This window comes from Salmo trutta, chromosome 20 (genome assembly GCF_901001165.1).
Source record: "Salmo trutta chromosome 20, fSalTru1.1, whole genome shotgun sequence".
Lineage (NCBI taxonomy): Eukaryota > Metazoa > Chordata > Actinopteri > Salmoniformes > Salmonidae > Salmo > Salmo trutta.
In genome coordinates this window covers 15,055,603-15,078,084 of record NC_042976.1, presented here as the reverse complement: position 1 = coordinate 15,078,084, position 22,482 = coordinate 15,055,603, and the positions used below count along the sequence as shown (strand labels likewise).

The following is a 22,482-nucleotide window of genomic DNA, read 5'->3' as shown; positions in this document are numbered from 1 at the left end:
CATCACCACCCCTCCTCTCTCCATCTCTCCATCACCATCCCTCCTCTCTCCATCACCACCCCTCCTCTCTCCATCACCACCCCTCCTCCCTCCATCTCTCCATCACCACCCCTCCTCTCTCCATTGCCACCCCTCCTCTCTGTATCACCACCCCTCCTCCCTCCATCTCTCCATCACCATCCCTCCTCTCTCCATCTCTCCACTACCACCCCTCCTCTCTCCATCACCACCCCTCCTCCCTCCATCTCTCCATCACCATCCTCCTCTCTCCATCACCACCCCTCCTCTCTTCATCACCACCCCTCCTCCCTCCATCTCTCCATTACCACCCCTCCGCTCTCCATCCCCACCCCTCCTCTCTCCATCACCACCCCTCCTCTCTCCATCTCTCCATCACCACCCCTCCTCTCTCCATCACCATCCCTCCTCTCTCCATCACCACCCCTCCTCTCTCCAACACCACCCCTCCTCTCTCCATCTCTCCATCACCATCCCTCCTCTCTCCATCACCACCCCTCCTCTCTCCATCACCACCCCTCCTCTCTCCATCTCTCCATCACCATCCCTCCTCTCTCCATCACCACCCCTCCTCTCTCCATCACCACCCCTCCTCCCTCCATCTCTCCATCACCACCCCTCCTCTCTCCATTGCCACCCCTCCTCTCTGTATCACCACCCCTCCTCCCTCCATCTCTCCATCACCATCCCTCCTCTCTCCATCTCTCCACCACCACCCCTCCTCTCTCCATCACCACCCCTCCTCCCTCCATCTCTCCATCACCATCCTCCTCTCTCCATCACCACCCCTCCTCTCTCCATCACCACCCCTCCTCTCTCCATCACCACCCCTCCTCCCTCCATCTCTCCATCACCACCCCTTTTCTCTCCATTAGCACCCCTCCTCTCTCCATCTCTCCATCACCACCCCTCCTCCCTCCATCTCTCCATCACCACCCCTCCTCTCTCCATCACCACCCCTCCTCCCTCCATCTCTCCATCACCACCCCTCCTCTCTCCATCACCACCCCTCCTCTCTCCATCACCACCCCTCCTCTCTCCATCAGCACCCCTCCTCTCTCCATCACCACCCCTCCTCTCTCCATCTCTCCATCACCACCCCTCCATCACCACCCCTCCTCTCTCCATCTCTCCATCACCATCCCTCCTCTCTCCATCACCACCCCTCCTCTCTCCATCACCATCCCTCCTCTCTCCATCACCACCCCTCCTCTCTCCATCACCACCCCTCCTCTCTCCATCTCTCCATCACCACCCCTCCTCTCTCCATCTCTCCATCAGCACCCCTCCTCTCTCCATCACCACCCCTCCTCTCTCCATCTCTCCATCACCACCCCTCCTCCCTCCATCTCTCCATCACCACCCCACCTCTCTCCATCACCACCCCTCCTCTCTCCATCACCATCCCTCCTCTGTCCATCACCACCCCTCCTCTCTCCACCACCACCCCTCCTCTCTCCATCACCACCCCTCCTCTCTCCATGTTGTGGAGCATGAACCAAGACCAATACCAAGATCAATCACAACCTGAAAACTTCTACAAACGCACATTGAAAGTTATGTGCGGAGAGTTTAAAAGGACATTCTATTGCCATTATTTCGGGGGGGGGGGGGTTCACATACATTTTATATCCTGCAATTTTTTTGTATTCTGAAAATATTTTTTGCAACTGGGGCATTGAGTTTTCAATACTGGTCAGGTATATCAGGAGATCATCTGCAAATAAATGTATCTTATATTCATGTTTACTGATACTGATACCAGTTACGTTTGGATTCTGTCTAACTCTTTCTGCAAGCAGTTCAATTACCAGTGCAAACAGGAGGAGGAAGAGGGGACATCCCTTGTGCCCCTTTCTAAAGCAATTTCATCATATATTGTATTTTTTCGGTAGATTTTTTGCTTTAGGACATTTATACAACAGTTTTATTAAACATATTATTTCAGCTGGAAAGTTGAAAGCTTCCAAAGTTTTGAATAGAAAATGCCATTCAAGATGGTCAAAGGCCTTTTCATTATCGACAGCCATTATTGATAAATCTACAGTATATCTTGTTTTTTTAGCGTGCATTTTTTAATTGTATGTGTTTGTAAATGTCTATTTTTAATAAACCCTTTTTGATTGATATGTATCAAGTCTGGTAAGACTTTTGCCATTCTATTGCTTATAAGCTTTGTTATTATTTGATTGCTTCCGGCGCCGACAGAGATGGCCGCCTCGCTTCATGTTCCTAGGAAACTATGCAGTATTTCGTTTTTTATGTGTTATTTCTTACATTGTTACCCCAGGTAATATTAGGTTTTATTACATACAGTCGGGAGGAACTATTGGACATAAGAGCAACGTCAACTCACCAACATTACGACCAGGAATACGACTTTCCCGAAGCGGATCCTCTGTTTTGCCCACCACCCAGGACAATGGATCTAATCCCAGCCGGCGACCCAAAACAACGGCGCCGCAGAAGGGGCAGACGGGGCAGTCTTCTGGTCAGGCTCCGTAGATGGGCACATCGAGCACCGCTCCCGAGCATACTACTCGCCAATGTACAGTCTCTTGACAAGAAGGTAGACGAAATCCGAGCAAGGGTTGCCTTCCAGAGAGACATCAGAGATTGTAACGTTCTTTGTTTCATGGAAACATGTCTCACTCGGGATACGTCATCAGAGTCCGTACAGCCACCTGGTTTCTTCACGCATCGCGCCGACAGAAACAAACATCTCTCTGGTAAGAAGAAGGGCGGGGGTGTATGCCTTATCATTAACGAGACGTGGTGTGATCATAACAACATACAGGAACTCAAGTCCCTTTGTTCACCTGACCTAGAATTCCTTACAATAAAATGCCGACCGCATTTTCTACCAAGAGAATTCTCTTCGATCATAATCAGAGTAGTGTATATCCCGCCCCAAGCAGACACATCGACGGCCCTGAAATAACTTAATTTGACTCTATGTAAACTGGAAACCACATATCCTGAGGCTGCATTTAATGTAGCTGGGGATTTGATCAAGGTTAATCTGAAAACAAGGCTCCCTAAATTTTATCAGCATATCAAATGCGCGATCCGGGCTGGCAAAACCCTGGATCATTGTTATTCTAACTTCCGCGACGCATATAAAGCCCTCTCCTGCCCTCCTTTCTGAAAATCTGACCACGACTCCATTTTGTTGCTCCCAGCCTATAGACAGAAACTTAAACAGGAAGCGCCCATGCTCAGGTCTGTTCAACGCTTGTCCGACCAATCGGATTCCATGCTTCAAGATTGCTTCGATCATGTGGACTGGGATATGTTCCGCATAGCGCAGGACAACAACATTGATGAATATGCTGATTCGGTGAGCGAGTTTATTAGCAAATGCATCGGTGAAGTTGTACCCACAGCGTCTACTAAAGCATTCCCCAACCAGAAACCGTGGATTGATGGCAGCATTCGCGCAAAACTGAAAGTGCGAACCACTGCTTTCAATCAGGGCAAGGTGACCAGAAACATGACCGAATACAAACAGTGTAGCTATTCCCTCCGCAAGGCAATCAAACAACCTAAGCGACAGTATAGAGACAAAGTAGAGTCGCAATTCAATGGCTCAGAAACGAGAGGTATGTGGCAGAGTCTACAGTCAATCACGGACTACAAAAGGAAAACCAGCCCCGTTACAGACCACAATGTCTTGCTCCCAGACAAACTAAACAACTTCTTTGTTCACTTTGAGGTCAATACAGTGCCACTGACATGGCCCGCTACCAAAACCTGCGGGCTCTCCTTCCATGCAGCCAACGTGAGTAAAACATTTAAATGCATTAACCCTCGCAAGGCTGCCGGCCCAGACGGCATCCCCAGCCGCGTCCTCATAGCATGCGCAGACCAGCTGGCTGGTGTGTTTACAGACATATTCAATCACTCCTTATTCCAGTCTGCTGTTCCCACATGCTTCAAGAGAGCCACCATTGTTCCTATTCCCAAGAAAGCGAAGGTAACTGAGCTAAATGACTATCGCCCCGTAGCACTCACTTCTGTCATCATGAAGTGCTTTGAGAGACTAGTCAAGGACCATATCACCTCCACCCTACCTGACACCCTAGACCCACTCCAATTTGCTTACTGCCCCAATAGGTCCACAGACAACGCAATCACAATAACACTGCACACTGCACTAACCCATCTGGACAAGAGGAATACCTATGTAAGAATGCTGTTCATCGACTACAGCTCAGCATTTAACACCATAGTACCCTCCAAACTCGTCATTAAGCTTGAGACCCTGGGTCTCGACCCTGCCCTGTGCAACTGGGTCCTGGACTTCCTGAAGGGCCGCCCCAGGTGGTGAGGGTAGGTAACAACATCTCCATCCTCAACAACGACGAGACGGCCTAAAGGGAGGAGGTGAGGGCCCTCGGAGTATGGTGTCAGGAAAATAACCTCACACTCAATGTCAACAAAACAAAGGAGATGATCGTGGACTTCAGGAAACAGCAGAGGGAGCAGCCCCTTATCCACATCGACGGGACAGTAGTGGAGAAGGTGGAAAGTTTTAAGTTCCTCGGCGTACACATCACGGACAAACTGAAATGGTCCACCCACACAGACAGCGTGGTGAAGAAGGCACAGCAGCGCCTCTTCAACCTCAGAAGGCTGAAGAAGTTCAGCTTGTCACCAAAAACACTCACAAACTTTTACAGATGCACAATCGAGAGCATCCTGTCGGGCTGTATCACTGCTCCGCCCACAACTGTAAGGCTCTCCAGAGTGAGGTCTGCACAACGCATCACCGGGGGCAAACTACCTGCCCTCCAGGACACCTACAGCACCCGATGTCACAGGAAGGCCAAAAAGATCATCAAGGACAACAACCACCCGAGCCACTGCCTGTTCACCCTGCTATCATCCAGAAGGCGAGGTCAGTACTGGTGCATCAAAGCTGGGACCGAGAGTCTGAAAAACAGCTTATATCTCAAGGCCATCAGACTGTTAAACAGCCATCACTAACATTGAGTGGCTGCTACCAACATACTGACTCATCTCTAGCCACTTTAATAATGAAAAAATTGATGTAATAAATGTATCACTAGCCACTTTAAACAATGTCACTTTATATAATGTTTACATACCCTACATTACACATCTCATATGTATATACTGTACCCTATACCATCTACTGCATCTTGCCTATGCCGTTCGGCCATCGCTCATATATTTTTCTGTACATATTCTTATTCATTCCTTTACACTTGTGTGTATAAGGTAGTTGTTGTGAAAATGTTAGGTTAGATTACTTGTTAGTGTCACGTCCTGACCAGTATAGGGGTTATTGGTTATGGTAGTTTGGTCAGGACGTGGCAGAGGGTATTTGTTTTATATGGTTCGGGGGTTTATGTGTTATGTGCATGTAGGTTTTTGGTGCATGTTCTGGTTTTGGGTTTCTAGGTTTTCTAGGTTTTTGTATTTCTTTGTTGGCCTGGTGTGGCTCTCAATCAGGAACAGCTGTACATCGTTGTTCCTGATTGGGAGTCATACTTAGGGAGCTTGTTTTCACCTATCTGTTTGTGGGTAGTTGTATTTGCACTGCTGTTATTATAGCCTGTAAGACTGTCGGTCTTTGTTTTCGTGTTCACGTTAATATTAATAAAATAATGATGAGCACGCAACCCGCTGCGCCTTGGTCCTCTTCTCTCTTCAAGGACGACCGTGACAGTTAGATATTACTGCATGGTCGGAACTAGAAGCACAAGCATTTCGCTACACTCGCATTAACATCTGCTAACCATGTGTATGTGACAAATAAAATTTGATTTGAGATGATTTGATTCAGCACATGATTTTATAATCAGCAGGGGTCTCTCCAGATTTTCCTGCTTTTAATAATGGAAATAAATGTTTGATACATGGAACTAGGAAGTACTCAATTGAGTGACATGTTTGTTGTCATTTATGTAAACACTACTTTGACCCAAAATGTTGAATAGAGTTCTATGAGAAAGTCATCCATTCTTGGTGCTTTTCTCCGTGTAAACGTTCTAACTGTACCTAACATTTCTTCTTGGGGGGGGATCTCTGTACTTAGTGCTCATTTTTTCTCTTCTGATAATTGCTTTGGAGTTGTTGTCTAAGAAGGCTATAGGATCCGTCCAACTGTTTAATTCTCATTTATATACATTTTTCATAGAAGCTGTTAAAATTGTCCTTAATATCGTTGTTTCTAATTACCGCTTTTGTACCTTTTTATCTTTTAAAATTATAACTGGTTTAGCATGTTTTTGTGAGAGCTGCAAAATATTTATCAGGTTTATTTGCCATTAAGTAGTATGCTTTATTTGAGTTTAACCTGTAGTTGTTAGCTTTCTTCAGAAATAAAATGTCGTATTCCTGCTTAAGTTCAGAAATGTTGTTTTCTTTTTTACCTTGTAAAGATTTTTTATGGGCTTTTTCTTAGTGATTTATTTTGATTTAATTTTAATTTTAATATCAGATTTAACTTTTGCTGAGTAGGAGATTATCACTCCCCTAATGTACGCCTTAAAGGCATTTGACAAAATTTGACTTTTTTATTACTACGTCTGTCAATCAATATCGAATTTATAATTTGAGTCACCTGCTAAATAATCGCTCCTGTCTGTATTTGATCTAATATAGCATGAATTTTATCTAAAAACACCAGGTTTGCTTTTTAGTTCCGATTCTTCTCCTAATGTCACGTTTGCTATCTTCAAACTCCCTGTCATACATCAACAAAGGCGCAGCGTGTCTGTAATTCCACATAATTTATTGAGGTGAAACCGAACAAAATAATAAACAGGTAGGTAAACAAAAGAACATAAGGCAACTGAGGCGCACAAAACACACAGAAATAATAACTACCCACAAACACAGGTGGGGAAAAGGCTGCCTAAGTATGATTCCCAATCAGAGACAACGATAGCGCTGCCTCTGATTAGGAACCATACTCGGCCAAAACAAAGAAATACACAACATAGAATGCCCACCCCACATCACACCCTGACCTAACCAAAATAGAGGAAATAAAACGTCTCTCTAAGGTCAGGGCGTGACACCTAATTTACCTAAAACAAACTGTGGATACAATATATACATTGTACACACATTTGAAGAAAATACTTGAGTTGAAGAAAGACTGCCACTTCAGTACTGTGGTTGGTTTGTACTACCTTATAAATTTAAGAAGAATATAGTGGCTGGATGGGGTCTATTTGGGGTGAGTGGGTCCTCTGAGAGATTGAAATGGGATGAGTGGAGGCCCCACGCACACCTCAAAGAAGTGTGCGATGCCCTCCCAGCAATGAGCGATGCCCTCCCTCTCCATTCTCACCAATAACCACAATTAAATCTTAATTGTAATGAAAAAAAGGAATAATAATGATTTGACATCCTTTCCTAATCTGTCCAGAACTCTTATTCATTTCACAACAAGTTTACAAGTCATAAAAAAAATACAATGACATTGTAGTATAATTAAGTCCTTCCTTCTCTCTTTCCCAAACCAAATCCATCCCTCTCCACCACCCCCTCCCTGTTCTCCCCCCTTTACCCCACCCAAACCAAGCTTATCCCCACCTCCCATCTTTACTCCCCCATGTCCCCCCAAGACAAGCGTATCCCCACCTCCCATCTTTACTCCCCCATGTCCCCCCCAAGACAAGCGTATCTCCACCTCCCATCTTTACTCCCCCATGTCCCCCCCAAGACAAGCGTATCTCCACCTCCCATCTTTACTCCCCCTTGTCCCCCCCAAGACAAGCGTATCCCCACCTCCCATCTTTACTCCCCCTTGTCCCCCCCAAGACAAGCGTATCCCCACCTCCCATCTTTACTCCCCCTTGTCCCCCCCAAGACAAGTGTATCCCCACCTCCCATCTTTACTCCCCCTTGTCCCCCCCAAGACAAGTGTATCCCCACCTCCCATCTTTACTCCCCCATGTCCCCCCCAAGACAAGCGTATCTCCACCTCCCATCTTTACTCCCCCATGTCCCCCCCAAGACAAGCGTATCCCCACCTCCCATCTTTACTCCCCCATGTCCCCCCAAGACAAGCTTGTCCCACCCTCCCATCCTTACCCACCCTTACCCACCAACCTCCTCCCTTGCTTGCCCTCCCTTACCCACCCAGGCCAAGTTTATCCCAATCTCTGTCTTTCTCCCCTCCCTTCTTCTCAAACACATTTACAACCCTCTATACATCTACTTACTTATCCATTCACCTTCATTCACACACAACATATCCCCTGTGCCTCAGCACACCCATTCTCTCCCGCCATTCTACACATATTCAAATTCACCCTCCTTCATTCTCCCATTCATATGCACAGATACATACCCACACATGCACCCACTCACACCCTCTGGCCCACACACACACACACACGTGCACACACACCCACACACATGTGCGCACGAGCACGCACACACACATCCATAGAACAATTATTGACAATTATTGACTTACATCCTCTTTTATATTGTCCTTTCAGTGTCCATGTATCTCATTGGCATAGGCTAATTCTATAGTTACTTCGTAGAGAAGAACAGTTACTGGGGACAATAGAGTTCAGATTGTATTGGAAGGAATATTTTCTCAATTTACGATAAGCTGGTCTTAGGCATCACTGTATGTAGCCTAGTGTGTTTTTTCCACCTCTCCTCAGGGCACTGGGCTCTCTTTCAACTGGAAAGTTTTCCTGCAGCCTGTTCAGGACTTTAACTCAGCCTAGTAGACATGTCCTGGATGAATCAATGGGACTGGCCCTGGACCTTGATCTCCTTCCCCCACTGTGCCCTCAGAATGTTGACTTTGGTCGGATAGTTCCACAGCTTAAAGATTACCATGCGAGGGTATCTAGAGTTCTTCTGCTTCACGCCGATCCGCTGGCAGCGCTCCAGATCCTCTGGGGATACATCCACGCCAAGCTCCTCCGATAGCAGTTTGATCACGTAGCTGGAAAGGTCCCCTTTTTCCTCATCTTCCGGTAGGGACAATATTCTTATATTATTTTGTCTCAATCTGTTTTCTAGATGATCCAGCTAATCTTCTAAAGTTTGCACCTTTGTTTCCAGAAGGCCAATTTTGTTGTCTTGATCGTCCACGTGCCCACCCTGTATATACATATCTGACAAGTTAGGCTCTACTTTCCTTTTGAGCAAATACACTTTTTTAACTACAGATTGTAACAGTTTGTTTGTTTTGGTGAGCATTACGAGCATTGAAAGCATGTTTTCCTGGACATCCTTCAGCTGTTCGCTGCTCTCTCCAAGTTGTTCTTTGTCTTTTCCTCCAAGAGAAGCCATGGCTTGTTGTGGTCGAGTCTCAGTGTATCTTTACACACAGATGGGTTCGTTGTTGTGTATAATGCACCGCTCACTCTCTCCCAGTTACTTGCGGATATATTGATCTATAGATTTTAAAGGCTTGATTTAAACTATGTTGTCTGGCTTCTACATATAACCACAGTTTTGACGGTACAAAACTGAGCTACTATCTCCCAATGCATCCTATTGATATGCGCATGCGCCATCCCAAAGACATATTTCCATTTTAACCCCAAAAACAGATGATAAAGTTTTAAACTTGATCAAACTGTAGCAGAAGAGAACGAAGCACAGTACTCACCAGCTAGTCATCACTGGCACATGGTCCTGTGGCTACAGGGATGGGCTGAGGGCTGTTCTACCCTTTAGAAACCTATTTTATGGAGAGAGAGAGAGGAGAGACAGAGAACGGGGAGGGGTGAGTCTTTCAATTCACACTAGTCGTTCGTCTCCTTCCCATAAGTAGTGTGGAGTGCTACAAAGAACCGCATACACTCTCGTACTCACACCGCCAACTTTTACAATGGCGGTGAGAGGGCGGACCTGGAATGGCATTTAAACTGGAGTTTCTTAGGTTTCATGGGGTGGGGTGGGTGAAGGGAGAAAGGGACAGAGAAAAGATGGCTCGCTAACCCCAACTAAATCTCAAACAAGTTCATTGTAGTTAAAGTTTTTCAAATAAACCAAATAGTGTAGACTGACATTTAAAGGCTAATTTACTGTCGTTTAATTTATAGACTTCATGAATATAAATCTGCCAAAGATACAATATATACCTTCCAGCTGGATTAATAAAACTTGCAGGCTAATATACTGTACGGTTACCATTTGGCCTTTAGGCTTCTGATCTTAAGTTAACACCACAGAGCAAATTGGAACAAAATAGCCTTCCAAAGTTTCTACGGAAACCTCTGTGTGAGGCTCAGAAATCTTGTCCCTCCAGCGTTGTCAATTAACAGGATATTCTTTTTTCTCACTTGAAAAGAAAAGAAGGCGAGAGAAAACGTTGCCTGTACAACCCTGGCAGTTGGCTAAAGCTCTGCTTTGCTGTGTAGAACCTAGACTCTAGACGTGTATGAGAAAACGTTGCCTGTACAACCCTGGCAGTTGGCTAAAGCTCTGCTTTGCTGTGTAGAACCTAGACTCTAGACGTGTATGAGAAAACGTTGCCTGTACAACCCTGGCAGTTGGCTAAAGCTCTGCTTTGCTGTGTAGAACCTAGACTCTAGACGTGTATGAGAAAACGTTGCCTGTACAACCCTGGCAGTTGGCTAAAGCTCTGCTTTGCTGTGTAGAACCTAGACTCTAGACGTGTATGAGAAAACGTTGCCTGTACAACCCTGGCAGTTGGCTAAAGCTCTGCTTTGCTGTGTAGAACCTAGACTCTAGACGTGTATGAGAAAACGTTGCCTGTACAACCCTGGCAGTTGGCTAAAGCTCTGCTTTGCTGTGTAGAACCTAGACTCTAGACGTGTATGAGAAAACGTTGCCTGTACAACCCTGGCAGTTGGCTAAAGCTCTGCTTTGCTGTGTAGAACCTAGACTCTAGACGTGTATGAGAAAACGTTGCCTGTACAACCCTGGCAGTTGGCTAAAGCTCTGCTTTGCTGTGTAGAACCTAGACTCTAGACGTGTATGAGAAAACGTTGCCTGTACAACCCTGGCAGTTGGCTAAAGCTCTGATTTGCTGTGTAGAACCTAGACTCTAGACGTGTATGAGAAAACGTTGCCTGTACAACCCTGGCAGTTGGCTAAAGCTCTGCTTTGCTGTGTAGAACCTAGACTCTAGACGTGTATGAGAAAACGTTGCCTGTACAACCCTGGCAGTTGGCTAAAGCTCTGCTTTGCTGTGTAGAACCTAGACTCTAGACGTGTATGAGAAAACGTTGCCTGTACAACCCTGGCAGTTGGCTAAAGCTCTGCTTTGCTGTGTAGAACCTAGACTCTAGACGTGTATGCTCTGCTATGCCGTATGCCACTAAGTAAGCACTTACATTTTCATTCCGTTTTTGAGAAAGTGCCTGTAGCTGGAGTTTAGAGCCATGACGATCAGAGATAAACTGTAGATTGGTGCCTCCTTCTCTGCTAGATCTGAGGAATTAGTTGTAATACCGTTATTAGGGAGCAAATACAAAAACAGGTGGACCAATTCAAATAGGGATGTCTGGAGTACTTGCTATGGAGATAGACCCTGAATTTGGTTGTAGGCAGCACCACTACAAACAGACAGTGGTGGGAATGTTACGGCTGCACAAGGCAAGCAGCCACATTCTCCTGTGTCAACATGGGCTACTGCTCTCTTTCTTCCACCGAATCAAGAGGGCAGAGAATCCTCATCAATACAAAGGCTAACTGAGGTTTTAACATCAGTTGTGTCGAACCTGTTCTATTCAGCCACTGTCACACGTGTTCTCTTTTTCAACTATTCACGCACACACAGACACACATAGAGACAGACTGAGACAAACACTTATTCAAATACAACATGTCTGCAAACAAATACATATTTTACTAGAATGACTAGAATGCCCAAACACCAAGTTGTAGGAAAACTGAAGAGACAAGTCTGCTGATTCATCTCATTCTTTATTCTTTTCATTTTATTGTATTATTTTATACGATTTAATTGGATATTTAATAAACAATATAAAACATACACATACAAACGACTACATCATACAAACATCACACCTACCCAGACCCACTAGCCCCCACCCCTACATCACCCCTACCCAGACCCACTAGCCCCCACCCCCATCTCCAGCGCCCGCATCACTTTCTGCCACATGGCCTCAAACTGCACCATTCTGATTCTCTCTGTCGCCCACGCTCTCTCTGTTTTTTGATCATAAAGTATTAGACCATTACATTGCGTGAACGACGGGGTATTAGCTGATTTCCAGTTTTTAAGTATAGTTTTTTTTTAGCTAATTGATGAGAAGAGTATCATCCTATTCCCACCTCTGGTTCACAGTGGGACTGGACGGGACACGTTCTCCACCGCCAAACACACACACACACACACACACACACACACACAGAGAGACAAGACTACCTTCACTGAATTAAGATTATACACACATCCATCCAGATGTAGAGGGATACATTTTTTGGGGTTCTTGCATTGGAATTGTTTGAATTCTGCTTACATCACGCTGCACCACAATAAATATAAAGTGCAAATGCAGAGACTTCAAGACCATTGAGTGCTATTGAAGTGACAGGTTGGTGCGAGTCCACCGCTGGTGTGACTGTCCCCTGTAGGGAGACTGGTGTGACTGTTCCCTGTAGGGAGCCTGGTGTGACTGTCCCCTGTAGGGAGACTGGTGTGACTGTTCCCTGTAGGGAGCCTGGTGTGACTGTCCCCTGTAGGGAGACTGGTGTGACTGTCCCCTGTAGGGAGACTGGTGTGACTGTTCCCTGTAGGGAGCCTGGTGTGACTGTCCCCTGTAGGGAGACTGGTGTGACTGTTCCCTGTAGGGAGCCTGGTGTGACTGTCCCCTGTAGGGAGCCTGGTGTGACAATCCCCTGTAGGGAGACTGGTGTGACTGTTCCCTGTATGGAGACTGGTGTGACTGTCCCCTGTAGGGAGACTGGTGTGACTGTCCCCTGTAGGGAGACTGGTGTGACTGTCCCCTGTAGAGAGCCTGGTGTGACTGTCCCCTGTAGGGAGACTGGTGTGACTGTCCCCTGTAGAGAGCCTGGTGTGACTGTCCCCTGTAGGGAGACTGGTGTGACTGTCCCCTGTAGGGAGCCTGGTGTGACTGTCCCCTGTAGGGAGCCTGGTGTGACTGTCCCCTGTAGGGAGACTGGTGTGACTGTCCCCTGGGAGACTGGAGTGACTGTCCCCTGGTAGACTGGTGTGACTGTCCCCTGTAGGGAGCCTGGTGTGACTGTCCCCTGTAGGGAGACTGGTGTGACAGTCCCCTGGGAGACTGGTGTGACTGTCCCCTGGGAGACTGGTGTGACTGTCCCCTGTAGGGAGCCTGGTGTGACTGTCCCCTGTAGGGAGCCTGGTGTGACTGTCCCCTGGGAGACTGGTGTGACTGTCCCCTGTAGGGAGCCTGGTGTGACTGTCCCCTGTAGGGAGCCTGGTGTGACTGTCCCCTGTAGGGAGACTGGTGTGACTGTTCCCTGTAGGGAGACTGGTGTGACTGTCCCCTGTAGAGAGCCTGGTGTGACTGTCCCCTGTAGGGAGCCTGGTGTGACTGTCCCCTGTAGGGAGCCTGGTGTGACTGTCCCCTGTAGGGAGACTGGTGTGACTGTCCCCTGTAAGGAGCCTGGTGTGACTGTCCCCTGTAGGGAGACTGGTGTGACTGTCCCCTGTAGGGAGACTGGTGTGACTGTCCCCTGTAGGGAGCCTGGTGTGACTGTCCCCTGTAGGGAGCCTGGTGTGACTGTCCCCTGTAGGGAGCCTGGTGTGACTGTTCCCTGTATGGAGCCTGGTGTGACTGTCCCCTGTAGGGAGCCTGGTGTGACTGTCCCCTGTAGGGAGCCTGGTGTGACTGTCCCCTGTAGGGAGCCTGGTGTGACTGTCCCCTGTAGGGAGACTGGTGTGACTGTCCCCTGTAGGGAGCCTGGTGTGACTGTCCCCTGGGAGACTGGTGTGACTGTCCCCTGTAGGGAGCCTGGTGTGACTGTCCCCTGTAGGGAGCCTGGTGTGACTGTCCCCTGTAGGGAGCCTGGTGTGACTGTTCCCTGTATGGAGCCTGGTGTGACTGTCCCCTGTAGGGAGCCTGGTGTGACTGTCCCCTGTAGGGAGCCTGGTGTGACTGTCCCCTGTAGGGAGCCTGGTGTGACTGTCCCCTGTAGGGAGACTGGTGTGACTGTCCCCTGTAGGGAGCCTGGTGTGACTGTCCCCTGGGAGACTGGTGTGACTGTCCCCTGTAGGGAGCCTGGTGTGACTGTCCCCTGTAGGGAGCCTGGTGTGACTGTCCCCTGTAGGGAGCCTGGTGTGACTGTTCCCTGTATGGAGACTGGTGTGACTGTCCCCTGTAGGGAGCCTGGTGTGACTGTCCCCTGTAGGGAGACTGGTGTGACTGTCCCCTGTAGGGAGCCTGGTGTGACTATCCCCTGGGAGACTGGTGTGACTGTCCCCTGTTGGGAGACTGGTGTGACTGTCCCCTGTAGGGAGCCTGGTGTGACTGTCCCCTGTAGGGAGCCTGGTGTGACTGTCCCCTGTAGGGAGCCTGGTGTGACTGTTCCCTGTATGGAGCCTGGTGTGACTGTCCCCTGTAGGGAGCCTGGTGTGACTGTCCCCTGTAGGGAGCCTGGTGTGACTGTCCCCTGTAGGGAGACTGGTGTGACTGTCCCCTGTAGGGAGACTGGTGTGTCTGTCCCCTGTAGGGAGCCTGGTGTGACTGTCCCCTGTAGGGAGCCTGGTGTGACTGTCCCCTGTAGGGAGCCTGGTGCCACTGGTACCACAGATAACAATGCTAACACACTGTAACACGGTGCAGCAGGGATGCACTAGACTCAATGGGGGTAATATGGAATTAAGGCGATGTGAATGAAATGCTTCTTTGGTGGTTGGAAGTTAACACAGCTGGATGATGAATAAACATATACGTTGTAGGTTGGGTTTTCCTTTATTAACCTCATCATGGAGGGTCTTTAAAACTGTCTGGGACTCATAGACAAATGTAACTTGTGGTATTCATGGATAAGAAATCATAATTACTAGTTAATGGATATGAAAGTCTGAGGAAACTACCGGTGGGCCTATATGTCAGACCAATTAGTTTGACCTGTTCACTTCTCAGTCAGTCCGACTGACTCAGGGCATTATCAATCTACATGCATTCCATTTAGCTTCCCCAGAGCTCCTCGGGGCACCATCCAACAGCACCGGTACACACACAACCTCCCAAACTGCTAGAGGAGTGAAGGAGTGGCAGTTAGTGAAGGACTTCATTAAGATTAGAGGAGTACAGAGACAGAGCAGAGATGCAGTTAGCCTGCCTGGGCCTGGGCCAACTAGGCACAGGGTTTAAGAGTTCTTCCAGAGTCACCCCTGAAGACCTGCCTGGAGGTCAGTTAGAGTGTTCTGGAGAGAAGCTGGAGAGAAGTGTGGGGAGAGAGAGAGGGTGGGTGGAAAAGAGGGAAGGAGGGAGAGAGCTGAAGAGCAGGTAGGGAGAGAGAGAGAAAGAGAGAGAGAGAGAGAGAGAAAGAGAGAAATTTGAATTGTGAGAGAGAGAAAATTGAATTGTGAGAGAGAGAAAATGTATTTGTGAGAGAGAGAAAATTGGATTGAGAGAGAGTAAATTTAATTGAGAGAGATAGATTACATTGAATTGAGCGACAGAGAGAGAGAGAGAGAGAGACAATTGAGAGAAAGATGGAGAGATAGATTGAATTGAGAGAGAGAGAGAGGGGGGAGAGAGAGAGAGAGAGAGGGGGAGAGAGGGAGATTAAATTGAATTGAGAGAGAGAGACAGAGGGAGATTACATGAAATTGAAATGAGAGAGAGAGAGAGGGGAGAGAGATTACATTTTATTGAGAGAGAGAGAGAGAGAGAGAGGGAGGAGAGCGAGAGATTCAATTTAATTGACAAAGAGAGAGAGAGAGACAAATTTCCTGACAAAATGTAAAAAATATAAAACAATTAGAGAGTGTAATTTCCCCAAATTTGAAACCCTTATTCAAGGTTTTAAAGACCTCTCTGATGAGAGTAGGCTATCTGTCCTGTTGGTGGAGGACGCAGAGAGCTGTGGGTTGGCAGCGCACTACATTGCTGCCTGCCATAAGATGAGGCACAGTGTCTGACAGACCAATCAAGTTGCACATGTCCTCTACTGTATGCTTATTGTTATTGATCAATGTATGGTTATTTTGACCCTTGGTTATTGTTGTTACTGTTGTCCCGTTGACAATTTTGATTCTTATTATTTTCATGTTGTGTGTTGACCTGTGTGTTGTCCTTGTTAATGCAGACAGAGAAGAGCTCCAACTTTTTAATCATACCGTCAATTTTGTCCCACACATTGAATATAGTTGTGGAGAGTCCCTGTAATCCTAGATTCAGATCATTCAGGCGAGAAAAAACACCCAGATAGGCCAGTCGTGTGAGAAACTCGTCATCATGCAAGCCGTCAGACAAGTGAAAATGATGGTCAGTAAAGATAACTTTAAGCTCGTCTCTCAATTCAATGATAACCCGCACACTTCTTCTGTATGTTGTAAAAGCGTTACATGGTCGCTGCCCATATCATTGCATAGTGCAGAAAATACCCGAGAGTTCAGGGGCCTTGCATTAACAAAGTTAACGATTTTCCCTGTAGGCTCCAAAATGTCTTTCAAGCTGTCAGGCATTCCCTTGGCAGCAAGAGCCTCTCGGTGGATGCTGCAGTGTACCCAAGTGGAGGCAGGAGCAACTGCTTGCACACACGTTACCACTCCACTATGTCTCCCTGTCATGGCTTTTGCGCCATCAGTACAGATATCAACATGAGCAGCAGCTACGTTTGGCTCCATACGGACCGTTAGTGGAATTCCCGCGAGAGAGTAACGGTTAATGTGATTGGATGTTAATTATTTGACTAGGCTACCTGTATTTTACATTGTGTTGTTATTTTGCTGAACACTAGATGGTTTAATTGTATTTTTGGCAGTGAAACGAGGCTACTCAGTAGAGAAAAAAAACTCACCCAAATGTATAGCCTCGTTGGAAAATATAAATGGACTGTTTGAAAATGTTAAGAAGAAAAACATTTAAAGTAAATTTGAATCACATTTTTATTTGTCGTACCCCCGATGGCATTACCCCAGTTTGGGAATACCTGCCCTAGAGCACACAAAAACCTATACATACCTCAGCCTAAACATTAGTGCCACAGGTAACTTCCACAAAGCTGTGAACGATCTGAGAGACAAGGAAAGAAGGGTCTTCTATGCCATTAAAAGGAACATAAAATTCGACATACCAATTAGGATCTGGCAAAAAATACTTGAATCAGTTATAGAACCCATTGCCCTTTATTGTTGTGAGGTCTGGGGTCCAGTCATCAACCAAGAATTCACAAAATGGGACAAACACCAAATTGAGACTGCATGCAGAATTCTGCAAAAATATCCTCTGTGTACAATGTAAAACACCAAGTAATTACGCTGTTCAATTCTACAACCACCTAAACGGAAGCGATTCCCAAACCTTCCATAACAAAGCCATCACCTACAGAGAGATGAACCTGGAGAAGAGTCCCCTAAGCAAGCTGGTCCTGTGGCTCTGTTCACAAACACAAACACACCCCACAGAGCCCCAGGGCAGCAACACAATTAGACCCAACCAAATCATGAGAAAACTAAAACATAATTAGTTGACACATTGGAAAGAATTATCAAAAAAACAGACCAAACTAGAATGCTATTTGGCCCTAAACAGAGAGTACCCTATGCCAGAATACCCGACTACTGTGGCTCAGTTGGTAGAGCATGGTGTTTGCAATGGTGTTTGGAGAGAGAGCGTGTGCAAAAGAAAGAGCTAAAGAGAGGGATAGTAATTAGGGAGTAAATAATAAAGCTGGTCTGGTCCAGGAGGCTAGGTCTGGTCTGGTCTGGTCCAGGAGGCTAGGTCTGGTCAGGTCTGGTCCAGGAGGCTGGGTCTGGTCTGGTCCAGGAGGCTAGGTCTGGTCTGGTCCAGGAGGCTAAGTCTGGTCTGGTCCAGGAGGCTAGGTCTGGTCTGGTCTGGTCCAGGAGGCTAAGTCTGGTCTGGACTGATCAAGGAGGCTACAGCAGGTCTGGTCTGGTCCAGGAGGCTAGGTCTGGTCTGGTCCAGGAGGCTAGGTCTGGTCTGGTCCAGGAGGCTAGGTCTGGTCTGGTCTGATCAAGGAGGCTACAGTAGGTCTGGTCTGGTCCAGGAGGCTAGGTCTGGTCTGGTCTGATCAAGGAGGCTACAGTAGGTCTGGTCTGGTCCAGGAGGCTAGGTCTGGTCAGGTCTGGTCCAGGAGGCTAGGTCTGGTCTGGTCTGATCAAGGAGGCTACAGTAGGTCTGGTCTGGTCCAGGAGGCTAGGTCTGGTCAGGTCTGGTCCAGGAGGCTAGGTCTGGTCTGGTCTGATCAAGGAGGCTACAGTAGGTCTGGTCTGGTCCAGGAGGCTAGGTCTGACCTGGTCTGATCAAGGAGGCTACAGTAGGTCTGGTCTGGTCTGGTCCAGGAGGCTAGGTCTGGTCTGGTCCAGGAGGCTAGGTCTGGTCTGGTCCAGGAGGCTAGGTCTGGTCTGGTCTGATCAAGGAGGCTACAGTAGGTCTGGTCTGGTCCAGGAGGCTAGGTCTGGTCAGGTCTGGTCCAGGAGGCTAGGTCTGGTCTGGTCTGATCAAGGAGGCTACAGTAGGTCTGGTCTGGTCTGGGAACTCAGGATGAAGTGATGAGCTGAGTTGAGATGACCACAGCAGCGGAGGGCCAGGGGCCACACTCAATAAATCAATGAAAACATGGAGAGCCACTGCTTTAAAAGGTCAGCCTGACAGAGCTAGACAGTGTCTGCGTCCCAAAGCCAGAGCCTTAGCTAGCGTCGTACGAACCAGCTTCCACATCCTGAAACCATGGTATCACGTTGACGAGGGAACTTATACATTACCGCGTCCTGCTATTCTCCCTCCCAGTGGTCTGTCCCTGTAAAACCAAGTCCTATATCTCAGACAGTCGCCTGTGTTGGCAGGGGAACATTGTTTCCAGAATAGTGTCTCTGGCCCTTCATCAAAGCTCTTGACAGCAGGTTAACAACCCTACTGAAACCAACGATCACACCTTGACAGGACTACGGAGCTAAGCTCTCTCTATATATATATATCTCTGTCTCTCTTTTCACAATCTCTCTTTTCTCTCTCTCTCTCTCTATCTCTGTCTCTCTTTTCTCAATCTCTCTTTTCTCTTTCTCTCTCTCTCTTTCTGTCTCTCTCTCCCTTTCTCCCTCTGTCTCTTGAGCTCACAGGTAGTAAAAGACAGCAGCTCATTATAAACTGCACAGGCACTTGTGTAACCGCACACTAGTGAAGGAATGAGTGAGAGAGTGTGGACAACAAGTCTGAGCTTGTGGATACAGGGGGAGGCGTGTTCAGACTGGCTAACTAAATCCTCCCCCATTGCAGTGTGTTTCTGTCTCTCCACCTCCACTCAACAGTGTGTTTCTGTCTCTCCACCTCCACTCAACTGTGTGTTTCTGTCTCTCCACCTCCACTCAACTGTGTTTCTGTCTCTCCACCTCCCCTCGACTGTGTGTTTCTGTCTCTCCACCTCCACTCAACTGTGTGTTTCTGTCTCTCCACCTCCACTGAACTGTGTGTTTCTGTCTCTCCACCTCCACTCAACTGTGTGTTTCTGTCTCTCCACCTCCACTCAACTGTGTGTTTCTGTCTCTCCACCTCCACTCAACTGTGTGTTTCTGTCTCTCCACCTCCACTCAACTGTGTGTTTCTGTCTCTCCACCTCCACTCGACTGTGTGTTTCTGTCTCTCCACCTCCACTCAACTGTGTGTTTCTGTCTCTCCACCTCCACTCAACAGTGTGTTTCTGTATCTCCACCTCCACTCAACTGTGTGTTTCTGTCTCTCCACCTCCACTCAACAGTGTGTTTCTGTATCTCCACCTCCACTCGACTGTGTGTTTCTGTCTCTCCACCTCCACTCGACTGTGTGTTTCTGTATCTCCACCTCCACTCAACTGTGTGTTTCTGTCTCTCCACCTCCACTCAACTGTGTGTTTCTGTCTCTCCACCTCCACTCAACTGTGTGTTTCTGTCTCTCCACCTCCACTCAACTGTGTGTTTCTGTCTCTCCACCTCCACTCAACTGTGTTTCTGTCTCTCCACCTCCACTCAACTGTGTGTTTCTGTCTCTCCACCTCCACTCAACTGTGTGTTTCTGTCTCTCCACCTCCACTCAACTGTGTGTTTCTGTCTCTCCACCTCCACTCAACTGTGTTTCTGTCTCTCCACCTCCACTCAACTGTGTGTTTCTGTCTCTCCACCTCCACTCAACTGTGTGTTTCTGTCTCTCCACCTCCACTCAACTGTGTGTTTCTGTCTCTCCACCTCCACTCAACAGTGTGTTTCTGTATCTCCACCTCCACTCAACTGTGTGTTTCTGTCTCTCCACCTCCACTCAACTGTGTGTTTCTGTCTCTCCACCTCCACTCAACTGTGTGTTTCTGTCTCTCCACCTCCACTCAACTGTGTGTTTCTCTCTCCACCTCCACTCAACAGTGTGTTTCTGTCACTCCACCTCCACTCAACAGTGTGTTTCTGTCTCTCCACCTCCACTCGACTGTGTGTTTCTGTCTCTCCACCTCCACTCGACTGTGTGTTTCTGTCTCTCCACCTCCACTCAACTGTGTGTTTCTGTCTCTCCACCTCCACTCAACAGTGTGTTTCTGTATCTCCACCTCCACTCAACTGTGTATTTCTGTCTCTCCACCTCCACTCGACTGTGTGTTTCTGTCTCTCCACGTCCACTCAACTGTGTGTTTCTGTCTCTCCACCTCCACTCAACTGTGTGTTTCTGTCTCTCCACCTCCACTCAACTGTGTGTTTCTGTCTCTCCACCTCCACTCAACTGTGTTTCTGTCTCTCCACCTCCACTCAACTGTGTGTTTCTGTCTCTCCACCTCCACTCAACTGTGTGTTTCTGTCTCTCCACCTCCACTCAACTGTGTGTTTCTGTCTCTCCACCTCCACTCAACAGTGTGTTTCTGTATCTCCACCTCCACTCAACTGTGTGTTTCTGTCTCTCCACCTCCACTCAACTGTGTGTTTCTGTCTCTCCACCTCAACTCAACTGTGTGTTTCTGTCTCTCCACCTCCACTCAACTGTGTGTTTCTCTCTCCACCTCCACTCAACAGTGTGTTTCTGTCACTCCACCTCCACTCAACAGTGTGTTTCTGTCTCTCCACCTCCACTCAACAGTGTGTTTCTGTCTCTCCACCTCCACTCAACTGTGTGTTTCTGTCTCTACCACCTCCCCTCGACTGTGTGTTTCTGTCTCTCCACCTCCACTCAACTGTGTGTTTCTGTCTCTCCACCTCCACTCAACTGTGTGTTTCTGTCTCTCCACCTCCACTCAACTGTGTGTTTCTGTCTCTCCACCTCCACTCAACTGTGTGTTTCTGTCTCTCCACCTCCACTCGACTGTGTGTTTCTGTCTCTCCACCTCCACTCAACTGTGTGTTTCTGTCTCTCCACCTCCACTCAACTGTGTGTTTCTGTATCTCCACCTCCACTCAACTGTGTGTTTCTGTCTCTCCACCTCCACTCAACTGTGTGTTTCTGTATCTCCACCTCCACTCAACTGTGTGTTTCTGTCTCTCCACCTCCACTCAACTGTGTGTTTCTGTCTCTCCACCTCCACTCGACTGTGTGTTTCTGTATCTCCACCTCCACTCAACTGTGTGTTTCTCTCTCCACCTCCACTCAACTGTGTGTTTCTGTCTCTCCACCTCCACTCAACAGTGTGTTTCTGTATCTCCACCTCCACTCAACTGTGTGTTTCTGTCTCTCCACCTCCACTCGACTGTGTGTTTCTGTCTCTCCACCTCCACTCGACTGTGTTTCTGTCTCTCCACCTCCACTCAACTGTGTGTTTCTGTCTCTCCACCTCCACTCAACTGTGTGTTTCTGTCTCTCCACCTCCACTCAACAGTGTGTTTCTGTATCTCCACCTCCACTCAACTGTGTGTTTCTGTCTCTCCACCTCCACTCGACTGTGTGTTTCTGTCTCTCCACCTCCACTCAACTGTGTGTTTCTGTCTCTCCACCTCCACTCAACTGTGTGTTTCTGTCTCTCCACCTCCACTCAACTGTGTGTTTCTGGGCTGCTGAAGACTGGAGACTGCAAGGGCACAGACACACAGCTCGAACACCAGCCAGCCAATCCCGAATTGCCTCCAGATAAACAAAATTAAAATTAATTCCAATGTCTCCTATCTCCTATCTGCATCATCACAGCCACTTAAATTAGGTTTAAAACAGGTTTAAAACGAAATACAATACAAAACAAAGAAGTTTCCTGTGAAAGGCCAATCTCTGCTTGAGGTAATGAAGGGAAGCGTACATCAGACAGCATCTCTCTCTGCATCCCAGAGGCTGAGCGATGTTTTACACGTCTCCAAGGTGATCTCACAGTGCTATCACACTGTTCCCAGCATGATGGTGT

The 22,482-nt window shown here is 47.7% G+C and overlaps 1 protein-coding gene across 7 annotated transcripts in view; it reads right to left on the bottom strand.

The window, feature by feature from the left end:
• Window positions 1-22,482, bottom strand: part of LOC115155608 (semaphorin-5B) — a 311,769-nt gene that overhangs the window by 252,563 nt on the left and 36,724 nt on the right. For all 7 annotated transcript variants that reach the window (XM_029702384.1, XM_029702388.1, XM_029702382.1 and 4 more), the window contains exon 2: window positions 9,641-9,712. The gene's annotated coding sequence lies outside the window, so the exon portion shown is untranslated. The remainder of the gene's footprint in view (window positions 1-9,640; window positions 9,713-22,482) is intronic.